We start from the raw sequence: 23,683 nt of genomic DNA, 5'->3' as shown, positions 1-23,683 counted from the left end.
AGTGATGATCATTGATGTTGTAGTCCCAATATTGAGAAAAAGAATTAGCCTGGATCTCCATCAGCTGATGTCCACATGATGGAGACATGGCACATAAACAAAATGATTTTCCCTCAGCAATGAAGAAAACTGAAATGAAATTTACAAGCAAATTGATGTAACTTGGAAATGCAATTATACTGAGACATGTAACCCAAGGACACAGAGCCAACTGCTGTCTCTCTTATGTATGGATTCTAACTTTGACCTCCCACCCACCTGTTCCAAAACTGGACTGAGTGCCCATAGAGACATGGAGAAGGAAGGTTCCGTGAGATCTGTGGGGAGGTGGAATGAATGTTAGAGGGATAGTAGAATGCATGTGATAAGCAATAGAGTGGTGAATACACTAGGATTGGAAAGAATAAAACAAGCACAGGAGAAGGAATAGAGGAGGAGGCTGGTATATCAAAGTTTGGGAGTATCCTCAGCTATGCATTCATTATAATGGGCATGCCTACTGGTAAACAGGTGTCCAGGTCCAAAAAGAAAAGAAAAAGAAAAATCAGGCATGATGGTGCAAGCTTTAAACCTAGAATGCATGAGGCAGAAGAGAGTAATCTCTGAGTCCAAAGCTAGCATGGTCAACATATCAAGTTCCAAGGCCATACAGGGAAACCTTGTTACCAAAAACAAAACAAAGGAAAAAATGATAATATATTAAATATAAGTTAAATGAAAACCAATGTATAAACATAATTGTAATAAATATATTATAAATGTAGGACACACTCAAGTCAACTGTCCAGCAATCTGGATTCAGCCTCAACAATTTCCAGAACAATAAGATCTATGAAGGTGCAAGTTCATTGCAAGAACTCATCCAAGTGTGCAACAGACTGTGATAAAGCAGCTTCACTAAGGACAGAAGTGTGGGGGATGCAGGACTAAAGGCTGCCTGAAGGATAAACACTTCAAGGATACATGGGCATAAGCATTGCTGGGCCAGAGGCCAACTTCCACTGGATTGCCCAGCACCAGCACAAACTTCAGTTAGTGTCCCAAACTGGCCCCCAGATTTCTAGCTCAAGGTGCACTCACCATTTTGTGCATCTGCTGTGTCTAGCTGTCCTGCCAAAGAGGCCTGCACTCAGCAGAACACAGTCACCCAAAATAGGTCCTTGGGTGACTCTGCTAAGCAAAGCTAAAAACGGTTTCAGGGGAAATGACTACCCATGCTCATTTGGACAGTTCATTTTGTTTAGTAATACTGGCCCTGACTGGCTAACTGTGCTCATACCACCCCTCAGTCTATAATATCAAAACATCTTAAGTTCAGGTGCCAAGCCCATAATGTCAGCACTCTTGAAAAAGGTAAACTTCTGTGAAGTCAAAGCCATTCATGGCTACATAGTGAAACCCTGACTCAAAAACAATGACAGAAGCTGGGCATGGTGGCATCCATTTTTCATCCCTGCACTCGAGACAGAAGCAAGATAATCACTGAATTGGAGGTTAGTCTATGCCAGAGAACTAGTTCCAGGGGGCAGCCAATAATACCCAAAGAAACTCTGTCTAGAAAGACCAAAACAAAGAAAAAGGAAGGAAGAAGGAAGGGAGGGAGAGAGGGAAGGAGGGAAGAAGAGAAACAAGCAAAATATAAACAAAAATAACAAAAAAAAACAACTTTTGAAAAATCCAAACAAAAAGCTTAACATTAGTATTGAGCTCTGAAACTGATCAAATGATCTAAGGATGGATGACACTGCACTGTAAGACATTCTCCAGGATTTTTACTGCGTTCATTCCCTTTTCCCATACCTGCTATTGCCCTCAACCCTTTTCCATTAAGTAGTATCTTAAGCTTGCTTTGGACATTTCAAACTCATGGCCCAAAGGAAAAAACCAGGACTTCAGGGTAGGTGCAGGCTTCAGGTAAATTCAAGCACAAGAACCACATATAGGGCTTGTAGTGGATAGCTTTGTGTGTAAACTTGACACAAGCTAGTCATCAGAAAGGAAATGCAGTTGAGATGCTCAATGAGGTCTAGCTATAAGACATTTTCTCAATTAGTGATCAATGGGGGAAGGCCCAGCCCATGGTCCTGGGTTCCATAAGAAAGCAGGCTGAGCCAGAAGCAAGCCAGTAAGCAACACTTTTCTATGGACTCTGCATCAACTCCTACCTCATGGATCCTGCCCTGTTTGAGTTCCTATGCTGACTTTCTTCAGTGATGAACAGCAAAGTGGAAATGTGAGCCAAATAAACATTTTCCTTCTCAACCTACTTTTTGGTCATTGTGTTTTGTCTTAGCAATTAAAACTCAACTAAGACATGTTGGTGCCAGCACAGTGGGATATTGCTCTGACCTGACCATGTTTTGGGGAGGCTTGTGGAAGGGCTTTGGAACTTTGGACTAGGAGAGCCATGGAGTGTTAAGAGCTCTGTGGGATGTTCTATGGGAACATAAGAACATTGGGAGCACTGCAGAGGATGGAGGCCCGGCTTATAAAGTTTCAGAGGGAAGTTTAAAGACTCTACCAGGGCCATTTGTTATTTTGAATTAAGATTCTGTGGTTCTGGTTATCTGGGGCTGAAGAATCAGCTGTGATTAACAAGATATCAGAACTACTAAAGTAACCTTTATGTTACTGGGACAATTGATGCTGTTTAGCTAGAGTCGATATATTAGTGGTGATTAAGAGGCCAGCATCCCTGGTGACATCTAATGAGAAATTGTTCCTGACAGCACAGAAAAGCTGTGTTCCAAAGACAGCCATGGCAGTTCCTTGTGTTGGCAGAAGGATTTGATAATGTGTAATTGTGACCAAGGCGGTACTGGTTTTGCAGCCACGAAGGAATATTGAGACCAGTTGAGGCACAGCACTGTGAGAGGCCAAGAATGGCCATTGGTGAAGGTGCAGTTGAAGGCCCAGAACAAAGGGGTCATGCAAAGAAGTTGAGGCTTGGCATTACGAGAGCCTATTGGTGAAAGTGCAGCCCAGTTGCGGCAAGGGATCCCAGCATTTTGGAGATGCCAGTACCATGGGAAGATCACCAAGAACAGTAGCAGCAATTGAACAGAAATTGACTCAAAAGAACAGTTGAGTCAGCCAGAGCCTAGAAGGTAAGACTTACGTGCTGCATCAGGCAGGACTGGGTAAGTGACCCAAACCCACTGGAGGAGTATAGATTATGAGTGAATCCCAGACAACTGAGCTATGTATACTGTTGAAGTTTGGTTTTGCTTGGTTCAGATTGTGATGGGCCCTGGTTTTTCTTTCTTGAAGAAGGTCATTTAATATTGACTCTTAAAGGAGCCCACAGATGAAAGACTTGAACTTTTAAAGAAGGTTGACTTTTTTAAAACTTTTATTGATTCTTTTTGGATTTCACATCATTCATTCGGATCCCACTTATGTCCCCATCCCCTCCCATCTGTTCTCAGCCGTTGCAATCTCCCCCAAGTCAAAGACAGATTTAAAAGAAAAACCAAAAACCAAACCAAACCAAGCAGAATCTTGTCATGGAAGCTGTGTGTGGTGTGGCCTGTTGAGTCAGTCACAAAGTTTACTCTGTAGTCCATTCATCTTTACTCCAGCACTGCCTCAGCTAGCTCACCCAATGCACTCTAGAGCAAGGAGCAGGACTGTTCTCCTGTTCTCAGGTTCTCAGAGCTGTCACCTACACTCAAATCACCAAGGCCAGCTCTATTGTTTTGCCAGGCAAGGTACATGGCCCGCTCTCCCAATTGCTGTAAGGGGCATACAAGAGAGGAGTGGTATCAGCTCTTCACCTCTCACAGGTTCAAGGCTGGCTCAGCTGAGTGTACTGTCCAGGTGGGGTGCAGGGTCTGCTCTGCTGTGTACTGCAGCTGGTGAAGGGCAGGGCTAGTTACCTCACTCTCATGACACTGGGGCCAGCTCTCTCACCTGCCGAGGTAACCTATGAGGTAGAAGGGCATCTTCCTCTTATCTATGCCACCACATGGCAGAAGAGGGGAGAGAGGCTCTCCTGATCTCACACCGTCAGGGTCATCTTACCTGCATACCCGATCAGATCCATTGTGCTGCCCAAGTAAGGTGAATGCCTGTGATGAGGGTTGGGGCCATCTTTCCCAAGTGCAGGGGTGAGCTCTCCCCTGAGGCGGGTAGGACCAGCTCTCCTGCTACAGTATCCAGTGAGGAGCAGGGCCAGCCATCTCAGGGACAGTGAAGGGTGGAGCTGGCTAAACACAGCATGGTTCAATGAGTCCCTGTGCTAACATGGGCCATGGATATCATCACATACCCCAGCTGCAGGACCACAGACTGGCCTTTGGTAGCAGCTTAGAACCAGATGCCATCATGGCCCAGTGGCAGCACAGGCCACCCAGATCAGTATGGCCCTAGTGGCAGCATGATTCTCAGGCACCAACTTGGTCTCAGGTGGCTAACCAGACCCTGGGCATCTGCAGAGCCCTTGGTGGTAATAGGAGGCACAGACATCAACTTAGACTCTGGCTGCTGTAGGGCCACGGACCCAGACACACGGTCTTTGGCAGCAGCCCTGGCCCAAATGGTCACCATGGTTCCAGGTAGCAGTGCAGGCCACTCAGACCAGTGTGACCCCCGTAGCAGTGTGGCCCAGACCCCCAGCACTGACTGTTTTAGATGGTCTCTGGAGCTAATGTACATCAACACAGACCCTGTCTGTGGCAGGGCCATGGACGCAGACATGGTCTCTGGCAGCAACATGAGCCAGGGATATCAACAGACCCTGGCCACAGCTGGACCATGGATCACAGGGGCCAAAAGTCACCATGGTCACAGGTGGCCCCTATAACAGCATGGCCCTCAGATACCGACAGGGCCCCAGACCACAGGGCCTGGCACAGCCCCTGGCAACAAAGAGAGTCATGGACATCAGCACATGCCTCCTTGGCTGTTCCAGTGACCAGGAATAAGACCTGGCCAAAATCCATAGCCAAAGTCCAGACATCACCAGGTGTGACAGACCGTTCCTCACCACTCACTCTCATCTCTCCAGATCCACCTCTCTCTCTACCTTCCCACCCTGTACTCTCTCACAATGGTGCCCAACAACCCAACCCTGGGGTTCTAGGTAGGATAAGAGGTGATGCTTGAATCGTGACCACCCAAGCCACAAAGCATGGTACAAGGCTATTGCCTTTCCTCTCTCCCATGCCCAGGCCTAAAAGCTTCAGTTAGCACTTGGTATAATGATGCCTGACCAGAGGTGGTGGGCAGTTTCCTAGCTGACTGTGCCCCAACTAGACCAAGAAGTGTGGGGGCAGCAATTTATGGCCTCCACCAATTCAGGCCCAGATTAAGACTGGATACTTTTAAATTTTAAGAGACTGAAATTTTAATGTCTTTGAATTTGTAAAGACTATGAAACTTTTAAAATTATTTATGATTTTGATGTGAGATCTTAGGGATGAATATGAAAGGAAGGGCTGTGGCTTAATAGTGAAGTGTTTGTGTGTCAAGATGACAAGGGGTCAGTTGTACTGGCTGGTTTTCTGTGTCCACTGGACACAAGCTAGAGTCGTCAGAGGAAGGAGACTCAGTTGAGGAAATGCCTCCATGAGTTCAAGCTGTAAGGCATTTTCTCAATTAGTGATCTATGGGAGAGGGCCCAGCCTGCAGTATTATGCCATACCTAAACTGTGATCCTGGGTTCTATAAGAAAGCAGGAGGATGAGCAAGCCAGTGGAAACAAGCCAGTGACCAGCACCACTCCAAGGCCTCTGCATCAGCTCCTGCCTCTAAGATCCTGCTCTGTTTGAGTTACTGCCGTGACTTCCTTCAGTGATGAACACCTATGTGGAAATGTAAGCTAAATAAACCCATTCCTCCTCAACTTACTTTTGGTTCATGGTGCATTGTTACAACAATAAAAACCCTAAGACAGGGCATGAGAGAAAAAGATAAAGATTAGGGATGAGGCAACAGCCCATGAGGATCTCACACCTGACAGTACATCATGTGCATTTTCTGCTAAGAAAATTAAAATACATCAACAAGAAGATACAATTCCTCAATGGATGGGTAAAACAGATGTATATGGCAGGAGTACTCCATCCACTAAGGATTCAGAATTATGAAAAGCAACCCTTAAACTTCAGAAAAGGTTTTCTTTACCCAAGATCATGAATAAAGTTTCCATTCACTATAGGAAATACTCCCAAACCTCAGGATATCACAGACTGCTAAAATGAGACCAATAATGATCATTTTCAAGTGATGATGAAGACAGACCAAAGGATTTAACCTTGGGACAACATCATGCCTGCTAGTGCTTCCAGGGCTTTGAAATAATTTCTTCCTTTTTTTTTTTTTTTCAGGAGCCGAGGACCGAACCCAGGGCTTTGGGCTTGCTAGGCAAGCGCTCTACCACTGAGCTAAATCCCCAACCCCTTGAAATAACTTCTTAAACACCAGGATATTCCCCAGAGTAACAAATTCACTCCCATGAACATTAAGATTCATTTATTTCAGTTCTTGAGTGTGGATTTTTTTTTGCATGTACATCAGTGTACCTCATATGTTATTGGTGCACTGGGAAGTCAGAAGATGGTATTGTATCCCCTAGAACTGGAGTCACACTGTTGTGAGCCACCATGCACATGCTGTGGTCCTCTGAAAGAGAAGTCTGTGCTCTTAAAATTAGTCTCTAAATATGACCATCAAAGATGTTCGTCATGAGGGGAACTGTTTTGACTAATCTTAGTCATCCTTTGAGTGACTGTCCTAGCTAAGTAACTTCCCTCCTGGGGAGTTCCAAAGTACCCCCATGAAAAAGATTACCACAGCTGGGCTTGTTGAACATTTAAAATCCCACATGGAAGAATGGAGGAAGGCATGAAATTCTCAACCATTATGGGTCAGGCCAGAGAGAAACTCTGCTGAGACTACCTGTTTCCCAAGATACTCTGTCTTCCTTGGGTGAATCGTTTCAGTAAGGAGAGACTGCATATGAGGGCATAGTACAGGAAGCTCATCCAACTTCTTCACTCCCAAGACCCTCATACAAAGGTGTCAGGAATCTTTCTCCCACTGCACAGCAGAACTAGGTGCCGCTTGCTGTATGTGCTAATGACCTGTGTTGTCTGTTGAGGTCAGACTCTTGTCTCTTCCCAGCCTTCTGTCTCCTGTAGCCTAAAATCTAACAAAATGAAAATACTATTTTTTGCCTCCAAATAAGTTCACTATGTAAAATTCACTTAACTGGTGATTAAGTACTCCTTCATGCAATTTCTTCTACTTGGAGAAGCCTAGGAGCAAAACACACAAACATCAATCCATCCCAGGCCCACGATCGCCTTCACAGTCTCTCTCAACGGACAAGACCAGGAGAGCTTTTCAAAAATCCCAATTTTTGCTTCAGGCATGGTTAGTGCAAAAAAAAAAAAAATCTAATTAAAATTTCTCTTCCTCGGTGACCAGGAATTTTGGCCCACTTTAACAGACAGAACAATCTAACCCTCTTATATCATCATTTTAAAAACAGCATCGTATTTTAACAGAACACACATACACAAAATGAGTTTTTGATCGGGTAATGTAGCCTAATACCAAAGCCTGTGTTTATATTATGTCAGGTGTGGCTTCGGGTTCAGTACTAAGAAAATATAAAATGACAAAGGTGATGACAGGAAAACTCTAAAGCAGCACAGACATAGCTCTAAAGGAGACTACCAAGAGAGCACACCACCCAAGACCCTCCACACCACAGTCTGGACTCAGCGTCACCACACTGGCAGCTCTCCAAGTTCTGAAGAGCTGCAGGTTCCAGGTGCCTTTTCACCACAGCAAGAAAGTGGAGTTGGACAAAATAGTTTCCCATGAACAGACAGGCTGGGAGGCCTTATGCACAGCTGTCTGCTTTGCACACAACTGTGTGCTTTTGGAAGGGGGAAGCCGATGCAGTACTCTAGTGCATTCCCGTCTGCACAGTGCCAGAGGAATGTCAAAGCTGCTGAGCCACAGCCTTTGCTATGTCACAAACAACAACTCACAATTGCAGGAGACCTGGACACACTCACTCTTTCCTGCTTCTGGTGGATCAAGGTATCCTCCTTATGGGCCTAAAATAAGTAGAAGTGACTATTGAATGAGCCCAACATGATACATCTCAGCATCTATTCTGGATTCAAACCCAGTGGCAAGGGTGCAGTTTTTTGAATATCCATGCACCCTAGTGGATGTTTGATCAAAGACAGTAACAGCATCCCTAGCTGATGAAAGAGACATAAGGCCTGGATATTCTGGGTGGTCCTGATGCCAAAACCAATAGAGCTGGGGTAGAAAAAAATCATGAATTCTCTCCAGACACAGCAATGGGAAGGAGGGCCTGCTTTGCAAACACAGTATTTTGGAATGGGGCTTTTTCACACCTTATACTTAAACCTATCCATTTCTTTGTTTGGTTGTGTGTTTTGGTTTTTTTGAATCACAGTCTCTCTATTATGGAACACTGACTGGCCTGAAACACAAAATATAGACCAGGCTAGCTTGGAGCTCACATCACCTGCCTCTGCCTCCAGAGTGCTGGGATAGAAGGCTTCATCTACCATGTCCTTCTATTCAAACTAACCATTTTATAAAAGAAAATTAAAATACAGACAAGGGAATACGATCACTGAATGCACTGAAAAATGAAATTACATGGCAGCAATAGTCAACAAATGATACAAGAGTTATAAAAATAAAAAGCAAGGCTCAAAATCAGATGAAGACAGTTCCTGGCCCCTACATAGGAGGTATGTTTACATACACTAGGGAAAACCATTCTAAAGCCTCAAGATGAAACTGACAAAGAGGTCCTTCCCTAGTGATGAGGTAGAGATAACTAAGAATTTAACTCTGGGAGGTCATCATGCGTTCTATTGCTTCTGTGGTAAATAAAGTTATCTCAACACCTTAAAATTCACAAGAGGAACAATATTATCTACACTTGCATTAAAGCATTGTTATAGGTGAGGTAACCTGGGTCTGCAGGGCAGGCACATCTTCTAGGTTCTTGTGTATCTTTGCAATGACATGTAAATACACAAGAGGGAGGTATGGAGTAGCCTGAAATGTATGCCATATCTAGACTGTGAATTGACACAGGTTGGGGGGGGGGGGGGTTCCGAGGGAGGGCTTTATGGGTCATTAACTTAGGGTTCGTCTCCAAGATCTAAAGAGGGACTTTGTAGGAGTGCACCCTTGGGTGACTGAGGCTCAGGTAGGTTAAGGCTCCCAGCCTCTCAGCTGCCTCTGCCTTTCACATGCTCATCCCTAGAAATGCCTACAGTTTCGATTTTTTTCTGCTTCAATTCCCCTGTGGTCCTAAAAAAAACTTATGAGAGGGTTGGGGATTTAGCTCAGTGGTAAAGTGCTTGCCTAGCAAGCGCAAGGCCCTGGGTTCGGTCCTCAGCTCCAAGAAAAACAAAAAACAAAACAAAAAAAAAAAAACTTATGAGGCTGCAGAAGGATTATGAAAAACTCTTTCCTATTGACAGCTAAATTATTATAGAAATACATGAAACTGTCAAAATGAGTAAAAGCATCAGTAAAAACTAAAAAAGAAAACTCCAATTCTCTGCTTAATGAATACTGAGAAGTATGAGCCACAAAATTTCCATAAATGAAGTTGATGATGAGACTGTGCAAACATGAAAGCACTTATTGCTCTTGCAAAGTACTGCAGTTTGTATCCTAGTACCAAACTCACTCAGCTCACAACTGCTGCTAACTAAAGTGCCAGGGGATCCTACACACACACACACACACACACACACACACACACACACACACACACACACCAGACAGAAGCTATGAATCTTTGGAAAATAAAAAGTCTACACAAATGACAACCAGAAAATGGTAACATAAACCTAATTACCAAGAAGGCTTTCCACTGTACTTACATATATAAAGCTACTGTTCAATGCGACACCTCTTAAGAATGTTAAAATAACTAGAGTAGGAAAAGGCTTTTCGACGATGCTTACATGTGTAAGTCTTCATCCTTCAGTGAGTTCTGTCATGCCTGGTATGATAATAAACCTGAAGGAACAGCTTCCGGTATACATTAGATGGAAACAACTTCTCTCTGGTGCAAAGTCTTTCATGAGTATTATAGTAAGAGGAGCTGGTGAAGGATTTTCTACAATTTTTACGTGCATGAGATGTCTCCCCTGTATGAATTCTTTCATGAGAGTTACATCAACTGAAATTGGCAAAGGTTTCTCCACAATGTTTACATGTTTAAGGCTTCTCTCCAGTATGACCCCTTTCATGCTTGTTACGGTAACCGGAACTGGTGAAGGCTTTACCACAGTGCTTACAGGCATAAGGTTTCTCTCCACTGTGAAGTTTTTCATGAGTGTTACGGGAACTCAAAATGGCAAACATTTTCCCACAATGCTTACATGTATAAGGTTTCTCTCCAGTGTGACCCCTTTCATGAGCACTACACCAAATAGAACTGGTGAAGGCTTTCCCACAATGCTTACATGCATAAGGCTTCTCTCCAGAGTGAATTTTTTCATGAGTATTACGAGAACTCAAAATGGCAAAAGTTTTGCCACAGTGCTTACACGCATAAGGTTGCTCTCCAGTGTGAATTCTTTCATGAATATTACGATAACTGGCTTGGGAAAAGGCTTTTCCACAATGCTTACATGCATAGGGTTTCTCTCCAGTGTGACTTCTTTCATGAGTAATAAGAGAACCCAAAATGACAAAGGTTTTGTCACAGTGCTTACATGCATAGGGTTTCTCTCCAGTGTGAATTCTCTCATGAACATTGCGATAGCTGGAATTGTTGAAAGCTTTTCCACAATGCTTACATGCATAAGGCTTCTCTCCAGTATGAGTTCTTTCATGAGTGATACACCCAGTCAAACTTGCAAAGGTTTTGCCACAATGCTTACATGTATAAGGTTTCTCCCCAGTGTGAATTCTTTCATGAATGCTACAAGAAGTAAGACTTGAGAAGGTTTTTCCACAGTCTTTACATGAGTAAATCTTCTCTCCAGTGTGAATTTTCTCATGACAGTTACGAGACCTCAAAATGGCAAAGGTTTTGCCACAGTGCTTACATGCATAGGGTTTCTCTCCAGTGTGAGTTCTCTCATGAATGTTGCAGTAACTGGAACTTCTGAAGGCTTTTCCACAGTGCTTACACATGTAAGGCTTTCCTCCAGTGTGACCTCTCTCATGAGCATTGCACCAACTAGAACTGGTGAAGGCTTTCCCACAGTGCCTACATGCATAAGGCTTCTCTCCAGTGTGCGTTACTTTATGTTTCTTAAAACATGAAGAATATTGAAATGTTTTCCCACATTGCTTACAAATGTATTTTTTCTTTCCAATATGACCTTTTTCAGGGTTGATAAGGTTATTGGGATCAATAGAGGCTTCTTCACTGTGGTTGTGAACAAATGATTTCACTTCTGTATGGATTCCATCATCTTTTGGGCTATCTGTATATCTCCTTAATAGGTTCCGACTGAGTTTATCACCACACTGTATTCTGTCATGATGCTGATTAGAGGGGAGACTCCTAAAGTCTTCCTTACATTGCTGATTCTCATGAGATTTCTCTCTGGGAGAAGTTTCAAGTACCTGAAGTGATTCAGAATTACTGATATTTTCCCAATGTTTCTGATGTATAAAAGCTTCCTTACATTGAGATTCTTTCCCTGTAGTTTGGTCTCTGAGATACACATGTGAGGATGAATGATCAATGATGTTTCTTACATGCAATGGGCTTTCATGAACTATTACTGCAGGAGGGTTGTCTTCATTAACCATATTCTTTTGAACTGGATGATGGTTGCCATCACACTGACTATCACATTTATATTCACAGTCTTTCTCAACCAACTGAGTTCTGTAAGAAATGAGAAGACAATTACTTTAAACAAGGGAAATGTTGAAGGCTGGTTAATGTGGTCCACTACAACTTCACTATTAGAGAGGAAAGAGCAGAATACCTCCAAAGTTGAGGACAATGTCACTACTTGTAAACCCATCACATGTAAAGAAGTAGACTGTTGACTATGCTTCACTAAGTACAATGAATGCAGCAGGGCAGTAATGGTATACACCTTTAATCCCAGCACCAGGGAGGCAGAGGCAGGCAGACTTCTGTGAGTTCAGTGCCAGTCTGGTCTACAAAGCTAATTCCAAGATAGCTAGGGTTACTGAGAGAAAACATGTCTCAAAAATCCAAAACCAAAAACCAAACAAACAAAAAAATTATGAAGGAGCTGTGTCATAGTCTTAGAGAGTGTAAGAACAATTCTTGCTCATCCAGTAGACCAGAGTTTAACATGAGCATTCATGTGGAGGGTTCACAAATTCCTGTTGGTCTTGAGTTGAAGGGTCTATTGTGCTCTTCTGGCCTCTGCAAATCTTTTTCCCATAGGCAGTGTACAAACTATACATATGCATACAAATAATTAATGGATACAAATGGAGTGAACATTCAGGCACAGGTGTTGGCATTAAGAGACAATCACAACAAACACATGAAGTTGTTGCATTTTGGCATTCAAAATACTCAGCCTGCATTGGTTAGTTTATCAACTAGACCCATCTTGGGTCACTGGAGAATAGGGGCCCTTAATTGAGAAAATGGCTCAAAAACATTGGGCTGTAAACAAGTCTTTAGGAGCATTTTCTCATTCTTGATTCATGAGAGAGGGCTTAGCCCACGGTGGAAGGTGTGCCTCTGGGCAGGTGGGTATGAATTTTATAAGAAAGATTCCTTAGTAATCCAAAATAAGCAAGCTAATAAGCAACATTCCCCCATGGTCTCCAGTTTAGTTCCAGCCTCTGGGTGTCTGCCTATTTTAAGCTCCTGCTCTGCCTTACCTCTTGGACTATAACATGGAAGTGTAAGCCAAAATAAGCCCATTGCTCCAAAAGATGACTTTGGTCATGGCGATTATAACATGAACAGTGAGCACTCTAAAACAGAAGCTGGTTACTAGGTTCATAGGGTATTACTGTGACAGAGCTGATCATGTGGTTTCTATGAAGACTGTGAAATGACCAGAAATGCATAGGCTACAGGACCTTAGTCACCGAATCTCAGAGGATAATGAGTTGTCCCAGGAACTCAGAGGACAGGAATGCTGAGAACAATGTAAATGATGGAAGTTTGACTTCTCTAGTTTTAGGGATGATGGAATGTACCTCAAAGGCTCTACTAGGACAGTTCCTGTGATATTTTCTATTAAGAATCTGTACTTTTTAATGTTACATCATGCCATATATTGTGAGATTAAGATGATTTAGAGAGAAACAAGCCATGAAAGGTTCTAGATTAATAATGTGGGATTTGTGTGTAATGTAGACAAGAAGTCAAGTGTTTTGGTTAGTTTCCATCAACTTGACTCAAGCTAGTTCACACATCTGAGAAGAAGGAAAACCAAAGGAGAAAAATGGCTTTATCAGATTGACATTTAGACATGTCTGCAGAGACATTTTCCAATTACTGTGGGTGTTGGCTCCTAGAGAGATCAGCCAGGGTTGAAGAAGGCAGGAGCTGAGTAAAGGATGAGGAACATACCAGCAAACAGAATTTCTCCATCACTTCTGCTTCAGTTCCTGCCTCCTGATTCCTGCCAGGCTTGAGTTCCTACCCTGCTTCCCTTTATGATGGGACTGTGATAAGGAACTGTAAGAAAAACTGAGCTCCACTCCACAGTTGCTTTCTCTCACAGCAAAAGAGGGGAATAAAATACAGCCCTTATATTTAAGCCTCAGAAAAGTATTTAGAATGATACTAAATAATTTTAAATATAAAGGGAATATTTTGTGTAATAAACTACTGGAAAAGCTCTTTTGGAGATTAATGTTCCATCACATGTTGATAATATTCATAAATTACAGATGGTATACACAAATATTGAATAATATAATTAATTCAATGCTCTGTTACAGAAATATGTGGTTAGATTCAATTTGTTAGATTCATTTTGTCCTCTCACTCCCAAATGTTAAACATAAATTCCTTTCTATTAAATATAAATTACCCCAGATTTCTGCAGAGATCTTTGTAGTCCTCTTCAATATTTTCTTCTAGTCCTTTCTCTAGAAGTAAACCCAAAGAATTCATTATGACATATTCAAGATTTAAAAAAATTACAACCTCACTCTTATGACATGGGTATGCACACTAAAGTCACCACATGTTCCATTCAAGAATTCAAATCACACCACTACATACAGAAGCAAGAAAGAGTTGTTCTATGACTGAATATGCAAAAGGAGTAGGTTGTGTCTTTTACCTATGGACATAAGGTTCAAAAATGTCTCTTTCATCACATCTCTGTAGAGCTTCTGTTGACTGGAATCCAACAAAGCCCACTCGCCTGAGGTGAACTTCACAGCCACATCCTCAAAGGTCACGGGCTCCTAAAACAGTGCACATGTTTGGATGGTTACTTTTCACCGACAGGCTGACAATATACAGAATCATCTAGGACTGAAGATTCTGAAGATACTTCTAAGTAATTACACAGATGACTGCTAATCACAAAACGTCTGTAGGATACAATCTTGACTTCTTATTGTAAGAAAAGCAGATGCAGTCTCAGTTACTATTCTACTGCAGAGATGAGACATCATAAAGAAGTATTTAATCAGGGCTTGCTTACACTTTTAGAGAGTGGGTCAGTGATTCTAATGACAGGAAACAGACAGGCATGGAGCTGGAAAAGTAGCTGCATGTTTTACTCCTGAAAAAGATAGCAGGCAAAAAGATGGACACAGTGCCAGAAATGGGCTTCTAAAACCTCAAAGACCACTTCCAGTGACACACCTCCTAAACTGAGGCCACTTCTAATACTTTCCAATGAGTTCCACTAACTGAGGACTAAGATTTCAAATATTCGAGCCCATGGGGCAAGTCACATCTGAAACAACACACACATACACACACCAACACACACATACACATACGCACGCACACTTGAGAGGAAGCACTTTGTGAACTGTATAGAGATTATATTAGTGGAAGGAAGGAGCTGAGACACAGACAACCACACATCACTCTGTTCCTGATTGTGTGTGATCTGACCAGACAATTCACAGTCGTGCATTTTATAGAGTATACTCTTCAATTGTGAGAGGAAATAAATGCTTTCTGCTTTAAGTCACATTTCTCAGATCCATTTATGACAGTCAGATGAAAAGCCTAATAAAAGAATTAGATTTTTTAAAAGTGGGACCTTTGTTGTAAGCAAAACTAACCTGGTCCTCTTTTGGCATTTTGAACATGTTTTAGAAGAAATGTGGAGGAATTGGCAAGAAATTTCTCTTTAGACAAAAAGAAAAAAAAAAAAAAGTCTAGAACACACTGAACACAAAGCTAAATGAATCATTCTGGTAGACACTTCAAAGATAAAAAAATATTGAAAAAATGCCTAAAGAGGAGACATATATCGGGAAAGTTCAGTGAGGAACACGGACTCAGTCAGGAACTCAAGTAAAGGCCATTCCTGTGCTATCAGAGTCAAGAACATAACTTCCTTCTATATCAGAGAACTTGAAATGAACTTGATGGTACAGATTGTTGAGTATTTGGCGGAAGAAAAGAGCATGAACAAGCTGAAATCTGAAGCAAGGAGTGTGGCTGTGATTGCTAAGAAGGTTGGTACTGAGCACCGGGACAACAGTGAAGCAGGAAGCCGAGGAGACTGAACAACCTGGGACTCGGTCTTGGTATGGTCTCTGCACACAGCCCTTCTGAAAAGTGAGAACCCTGTGGTTATCCATCCTAGAAAAATTCTCTTTAGTGTATTGTATCTGTCTGCTTTAAAAATAGCAACAAGTTAGTTCCTTTAGCAATGTCTTAGTAACTCCTTATTGTATTCAAATACCTTTTGGATATATGAAAAATAGGCTGATTTGAAATCAAGTAGTTTGAGGTGTATGTGCAATAAGGCAAACTGTATTCTCAAAGGAAATGTTCAAGAAGAGTTTTTCTTTTAATGTTTTCACAATTTTTTTTGTGGTGGTATTGTGTTCCCCAAAATATTGTGCACGCAAATAAACTTATCTGGGGTCAGAGAAGAGAACAGCCACAATATTAAACATGAGGATAGGCAGTGGTAGCACACGCCTTTAATCCTAGCATTCCAGAGGCAGAGATCCTCTGGATCTCTCTGAGTTCAAGGCCATATTGGAAACAGCCAGGCATGGTGACTCACGCCTTCAATACCAGAAAGTGAACCTTTAATCCCAGGGAGTGATGGCAGAAAGCAGAAAGGTATATAAGGTGTGAGGACCAGAAACTAGAAACTTTTAGTTAGTTAAGCTTTCAGGCTTTGGAGCAGCAGTTCAGGTGAGATTCATTCTGGATGAGGACTCAGAGGCTTCCAGTCTGAGGAAACATGATCAGCTGAGGAACTGGAGAGGTGAGGTAGCTGTGGCTTGTTCTGCTTCTCTGATCTTCCAGCATTCACCCCAATACCTGGCTCTGAGTTTGATTTTATTAGTAAGACCATTTAAGATTCTGCTACATTTTTTCTTCTAAATATTTGAGACTCATAGTTCTAAAATCAGATGTCTATGGGAAATGAAATGTGCGATTAGCAAGGCTGACCAAATGTAATCCTGTCAGTTGAAACACCCAACCTTCTATGTATACTGTGTCTCTTAGCAATCACATCCTCTTTCTTTCAAAGCCCCCCAAGATAAATGACACCTTTGAGTACCCTCACTCATAGGGCCTATCTACACCTTTCACTGTATATTTCTGACCTGTACTATGCCTTTGCTTTGAATAAAGTTACCCTTCTCTAAACTGGAATACCCTGCCCAGACTCCAATAGCCAATTAAGTACTGGGCAAACAGTTACACAGAGGGAAGTAAACCAATTCTCCTCTTTCACAACTAAAAATTTCCCTACCTACTTTCTACTCCATTTCCATTGTGATATTTATGTTCTCAATGGCTCACCAAACTAATCAGTTTTGTCAAAAAAAAAAAAAATCATCAACCTGAGGTCTCCATGTCCTACAATATAGGTTAGTTAAGGATGCACCATCTCTACTATGTTATTCACCAAGTAATGGATAAGAAATCAATAGAAGACAAGAAAAGTGGATTATTAAGTGTGGGAGACCAGCTGGCTCCCTTTAAAGGGTTCCTATGAGGAAGAGAGAGGAATAAGAAGCTTTTAGATATAAAGATAGCGAAAAGGAGAAAAACAGAATCACAGGATAGCTTCAGGAGGACCTGGATCAAAACCCAACAGTCTCTCCGCCTCTTCAAATGGGCTTTTTATAACAATGTCAATGGGTGGGGAAAAAGACCTCCCACTTGCTAGATCTAAGCACACCACACGGCCAAGTGTAGACTCTTCCAAACACCTGTTAACTATGCCCATGGTAAAATAATCCTCTTATGCAGCCCTGCTGGGTAAAGCAAGCTCAGATTCTTGGACCCTGAGTAAGTTCTCACTAGGAAACCTCTGTGGGTCTCTACAAATAAGTGACTCTGCCAAATCACAAACAATGTAGGAATCCTCAGTTTCAATTTAGGCAAGTTCTCCGGCCTAAGTCTCCAGCCACACAGAATTCATAAGAAGTGTTTAGTTGTTCTTTCTCCCTTTCACTTTCGTTTTCTTCCTGTGTCAATTAGATCAACATCAGTTGGAAACAACTGATTTCTTATTGACTTAATCCTACATCAGTTAAATGAATAATTGTCTATGTTAAACATGACTATTGTATGTTTATAGAAGGCCAATGAATAAAGACACAATGGAAAAAAAAACTATTCTTACTGAGAAGGAACCCAATTTTCCCCCAAAAATATTCTACAATGCATGTATAAAAACATAAAATCCCACAAACATTTTGGATAATGTCTGCTATGGATATCGCTCTATGTAAATAAAATTCTGATTGGCCAATGGCCAGGCAGGAAGTATAGGTGGGACAAAAAAAAAAAAAAAGCTGGAAAGTAGAAGCTTGGAGGGAGACACTGCCAGCTGCCGCCATGAGAAACAACATGTAAAGACACCGGTAAGCCACAAGCCATGTGGCAAAATATAGACTAACAGAAATGGGTTAATTTAAGATAAAAAAAGTAGATAACAAAAAGCCTACCACAGCCATACAATTTATAAACAATGTAAGTTTCTATATGCTTTCTTGGTTGGGTCTGAGCAACTGTGGGACTGGCGAATAAGAGAGATTTGTCCTGACTGGGCCAGACAAGAAAACTCTAACTACAAATGGCGCCCAACGTGGGGCTCGAACCCACTTTCTGGGCTATATGATGCTTTGATAGAACTACTTCTGATAGTTGATGGTACACATGGCTCCAGACCCAGAGCTGGCGGTAAACTGTACCACCGCCATGTTGAAAAACAGAGATGGGCGGAGCCAACAGCCACAGAGGCGTTTCAATCTTACAAAGATGAATATTACACAGAGAATCTGGTTTGTCTTGTCTTTGGGACTTTTAACTACAAAAAAAGATTTGATCATAAAAGCTGTTGAGTTAAATAAATATATAAATTTTAAAGATACCTTGACTTCAAAATTTAGATATAAGGATATGTTGCTTTAAAAAAGAGTCTCTGCTTTTGTTTCCACAGAAAGCCAGAGGCTATAGATTTATTCCAGATTAAGATACATCAGGTTTGATCAGCCAAGACCACCTAAAATGTCTCTGATGACACCATGGCCCAGATGATCCAACATCCAAAATGCTTTCAAGAAAACTGGCTCAGAGGTTCACCCTAATGGACTACTCCATAATCCTAAAATTTTCTTTGTATCCCCATAAAATACAGCGCCCCCCTCCAACAAAAAATAATAAAAAAATCTATGCCCACATTCCCAAAATTATCAAACTGACTTTAGAGATAAAATTGACTCACTCCTTCTCTAAACCCAGACATATTACTAAAAAAAAAAATTAAGAAATTCTTTTGTCCCAAATCAAAAAAGCCCTCTGATATGAAACAAAAAAAAACCCACTATTTTATTTAAAACAGGTTAACTATAAATATAATCTCTTTCTAAAGATAAAAAAAATATGATATAAATATAATAAGATAAAAGGATAAATTAATAAACTTCTAAAAGAACAACAACTCATTTAAAATGTTTTACATTGATATAGATTTTAATCTATTGATACAAACTTAAAATTAATTTTATTATACTATATATATATTTCTACTCATATTTAAGATATTATATTTATATAGCTCATTTTAAATTATAATGGATAATTAAAAATAAATTAATAATTAATCATCTATGATAATCATACTCATAGCCATATTACTTAAATCTTCTACATATAGATAGATATATTTCAGATAGATAAATAATCTTCAGATACTTCAAAGACCTACAAAATATGACATTTAAAATACTTTCAAAATTTAGACTTTCTAGACAATGAGACATGTCTGCTCCTGGCAACACCATTTTACTTCAGAGAGGAAGATGGGCATTAAAGACACTTCATATGAAGTTTATCTTCACCTTGACAAAAATAGCCATTTGGACAAAAAACTGTTCTTGCCTAGACTGCTTGATCAACTGGACATACAGGACCCATAGAAAGATAACCACTAAACTTTGCTTGACAAAATGGTCCTTCAGGTTCCTGCTTCATAGAGGAAACTGCCAAACATTCTACAGGACACTAAAAAAAATGACCGAGAGACTCTAGCCCTGTGGGCTAAAGACAAATGCCCCAACTTTACAAAGGAACATTAGATGACTGTCCAGGCTGCCAGCTGTCTCTGTCTACTCTTACAAGACTCCTAAAAAATGTATACATCCTTCTCCCGGTTCTCAGATAATATTATATCCTTCTGAGGTCTTTGATATGGTTAAAGACTAGATAGTTATAATTTCCTCAGTTATGATACAAGATAAGTTAAATATAAAACCTTAGACTCACAAATATAAGATAAATAGGATATCTTCTTTAATATTGTAACTATAATTCTTACTAGATAATTGTTTTGTTTTATATAATTGTACTATATAAAAGTTAAAACCTTCCTTTAAAAAAAAAAAAAGAAAAGGGGAAGTGCTATGGATATCACTCTATGTAAATAAAATTCTGATTGGCCAATGGCCAGGCAGGAAGTATAGGTGGGACAAAAAAAAAAAAAAAAAGCTAGAAAGTAAAAGCTTGGAGGGAGACACTGCCAGCTGCCGCCATGAGAAACAACATGTAAAGACACCGGTAAGCCACAAGCCATGTGACAAAATATAGACTAACAAAATGGGTTAATTTAAGATAAAAAAAATAGATAACAAAAAGCCTACCACAGCCATACAATTTATAAACAATGTAAATTTCTATATGCTTTCTTGGTTGGGTCTGAGCGACTATGGGACTGGCGAATAAGAGAGATTTGTCCTGACTGGGCCAGACAAGAAAACTCTAACTACAAATGTCAGTCAAATTTTGGGGCAGAATGGGATTCGTCCTCAAGAAGGCCACCCCTAGCTATGAAGGTATGGGCAAGTGACAACTTTATGGAGATGGAGAGTCATTTTTCCTCAGAAATGTCACCACTAGTAGGTTGCCCACACCCTCTGGATGGCCACACACATTGGGATAACACTACCTGAACTCAGTAGGTTATAAAACAAAATGAGGGCTGGAGAGATGGCTTAGAGGTTAAAAGCACGGACTGCTCTTCCAGAGGTCCCGAGTTCAATTCCCAGCAACTACATGGTGGCTCATAACCATCTGTAATGAGATCTGGCGCCCTCTTCTGTATACATAATAAATAAATAAATTTTTTAAAAAATGAAACAAAGCAAGTAAAACAAAAGGACATAAAATAAAGGTGTGCTGGAGTGTTAGGGCTAGATATGATAAAATACATGATTTATAGAGAGGAAATTCCCAATAATAAACATATTAAATAGTTTGTTGGCCTTTTCATAAACTACTTGAGGCATAAAGGGGCTGGGCCCCACACCTAAGGACCTCCAAAGCCCAGGCTCTGGCCACAGACCACTCTAACTGCCATAAAGCCAGACTCAGCTACCAGGCATCATCGGTAGCCAAGCTCTACTCTATAGAATAAAAAGCCCAAAATCTGGGCTTAAAAACCCACCAATTCCCACCCTGAAAATCTTCACCTTCGAAAGTTTCACCCCCAAAAAATGCTATATAAACACTGTCTTTTGCTCAGTTCTCTACTGCTTCTCACCCAAGCAGAGGCAGCCACCCTACTGGGTCTTGCCTTGCAATAAATCTGTTATGTGGTTTGTTGTGAGGTGTGACTTTGTGGAATTCCCTGGCTCCTGACTTATGATACCTTTCCCTTCAGAGCTGTCACACTTGCCATGGGGAAACATGCCCCTCATTAGAACTGTAACACATCCACTGGGGAAGCCTTGTTGCTCAGAGCTGTAACACTTATACTATTAATAAGAAAACAATAAATCAGATCTCTGCAGGGTTGGCATACAGGTAAGCAGGTGAAAAGCTTGAATACTTACTCAGTGTTAGTGATTTGAACTGCTGCAATTAAGCAAATCAGTGTGAGCTTGCCTCAAAAGTAGAAAATAGAATTACTTTTTCACCAAGCAACACATTTCTCTGCATATCACGAAAAGAGTCCGTACACTAAAACAGATACATACACACTGATGATCACTGCTGCTCTAGTTCCAATAATTAGAAAAAGAATCAGCCTGAATGCCCATCAGGTGATGCCTGGATAATGGAGATGTGGCACATGTTGCAGTATATTTGATCATGGTGTGTGAAGATATGTCTCTGTCCTTCCTTGCATGCCTAAGGCACCTTCTGATTGGTTTAAGAAAGAGCAGAGCCCGGGTGGTGGTGGCGGCGCAAGCCTGTAATCCCAGCACTCGGGAGGCAGAGCCAGGTGGATCTCTGTGAGTTCAAGGCCAGCCTGGGCTACCAAGTGAGTTCCAGGAAAGGCGCAAAGCTACACAGAGAGACCCTGTCTCACCAAAAAAAAAAAAAGAAAGAAAGAAAGAAAGAAAGAAAGAAAGAAAGAAAGAAAGAAAGAAAGAAAGAGCAGAATGGCCAACATCTAGGCAGGAGAGGATAAGCAGGACTTCTGGGCAGAGATAGGAACACTGGGAAGAATCTGAGGCATAGGGGATTTGCCAGCCAGATGCAGAGGAAGTCAGACATATGGTACTGGGGAGAGGTAATGAGTCACAAAGCAGAATGTCAATTAATTAATATAAACAGATTAAGTTTTAAGAACTAGTTGGGAATAAGCCTAAGCTAAGGCCAAGCTTTTATAATTAATAAGAAGTCTACATGTCATTATTCAGGAGCTGGCAGTCCAAAGAAAGACCGGCTACATTTGGTGTCCAACATGGAGGCATGTATATCCAAACATAGGGCCTAAGAAAGCTAAAAAAAGTTCTGGACACAAAGCCGGATACAGCTTTCTAGCAACCAATGTCTCTCAGGCAGTCCAAATGCTCACTGTGTACAAGATGCAGCTCATTTAAGAGGCCGTGCTATGCAGTTGAGCACTTGAGTAGGGTCTATGAACAGTTGGCATGCTGGTCAGGGAGAGACTAGGTAGAAGCCCATGCTAAGCAAGAGGCTTGGCTCTCACAGAAGAGCAAAGTAGCATTTTCTGGAGCCACAGTGAATATGCACCGCAGTCTCTCTGGCTATCTTATAAATGCTTACTGCATGTGGCCGCCCCTTCCTGTTGGGTCATGATGGGAGGTCTGGCCTTTTAGGGCTTAGCTCACATAGCAGGCATGTAGAAAACCAAGTCCAGACTGAGAAAAACCTCTGAATAGGCACATTATGCTTGAAAATGTGTTTAAGTGATGAAGAAAGAAAAGAAAATGTGCAGAGTAATAAATAAATAAATAAATAAATAAATAAATAAATAAATGGTGGATAAATAAATAAGTAAGTAAGTAAGTAGTTTGAAAATAAAAGGAAGTATTTAAAGAGAGTAAAGTAATATAAAAAGAATAAGCCACATAAGGATGGGAAATATTATAACACAGGATGTTTGGGCCCTATACAATGCTTTATTAACTTTAATTTTTTTTAATGCTAGTGAACAAAAAAAACAACAGCTGCTGAGAGACATTGGATTTTGGAAAAAACTGCTGAATTAAACAAGCCTATGTATATCTTAAGGATGTCTTGACTTCAAAGTGGAAGTAGGAAATTTGTTGTGTTGGAGGAGAGGTTATGGCTTTGTTTCCAATAGAAAAGAGAAGTTATAGATTCCTTAAAACTAATAAAGATCAGATTTGACTGGGGGAGACCTCCTGAAAATCTTGGCTGCAGAAATGAAGAAAGAAACCAAGAAAAACTACCAGACAGGTGATGTATATGCTGATACCCTAACATATGAACAGCTCTGACACTGGATGAGACATGATAAATCTTGTCAGCTATAGAGTCTTAATAACTTATTATTATATGCCATCCTTTCATGAGGCCTGGAAGGTGATTTCTATTACAGTTTTGTTAAACAGTCCAAACAGACTTATAAAGTTGACAGATGTCTTTTACCTGCTCAAACATAGAGCAGAAAATCATCTTTAGCTGACTTGTGCACACCACACAGTCCACACTTATGTTAGTGTAGATATGTATGTTACTTTTAAAAGTTTATATGACAAGATAAGTTGCCCAGGTGATACAGTCTCACAAAAAGCCTCTGTTGCAGTTTCC

General features: G+C 41.0%; 1 pseudogene; it reads right to left on the bottom strand.

Moving 5' to 3' along the window:
- The window catches only part of LOC118571943, a 106,590-nt pseudogene that overhangs the window by 73,736 nt on the left and 9,171 nt on the right, over nt 1-23,683 (bottom strand).

This window comes from Onychomys torridus, chromosome 21 (assembly GCF_903995425.1).
Source record: "Onychomys torridus chromosome 21, mOncTor1.1, whole genome shotgun sequence".
Lineage (NCBI taxonomy): Eukaryota > Metazoa > Chordata > Mammalia > Rodentia > Cricetidae > Onychomys > Onychomys torridus.
This window is presented reverse-complemented; position numbering and strand designations above follow the sequence as displayed.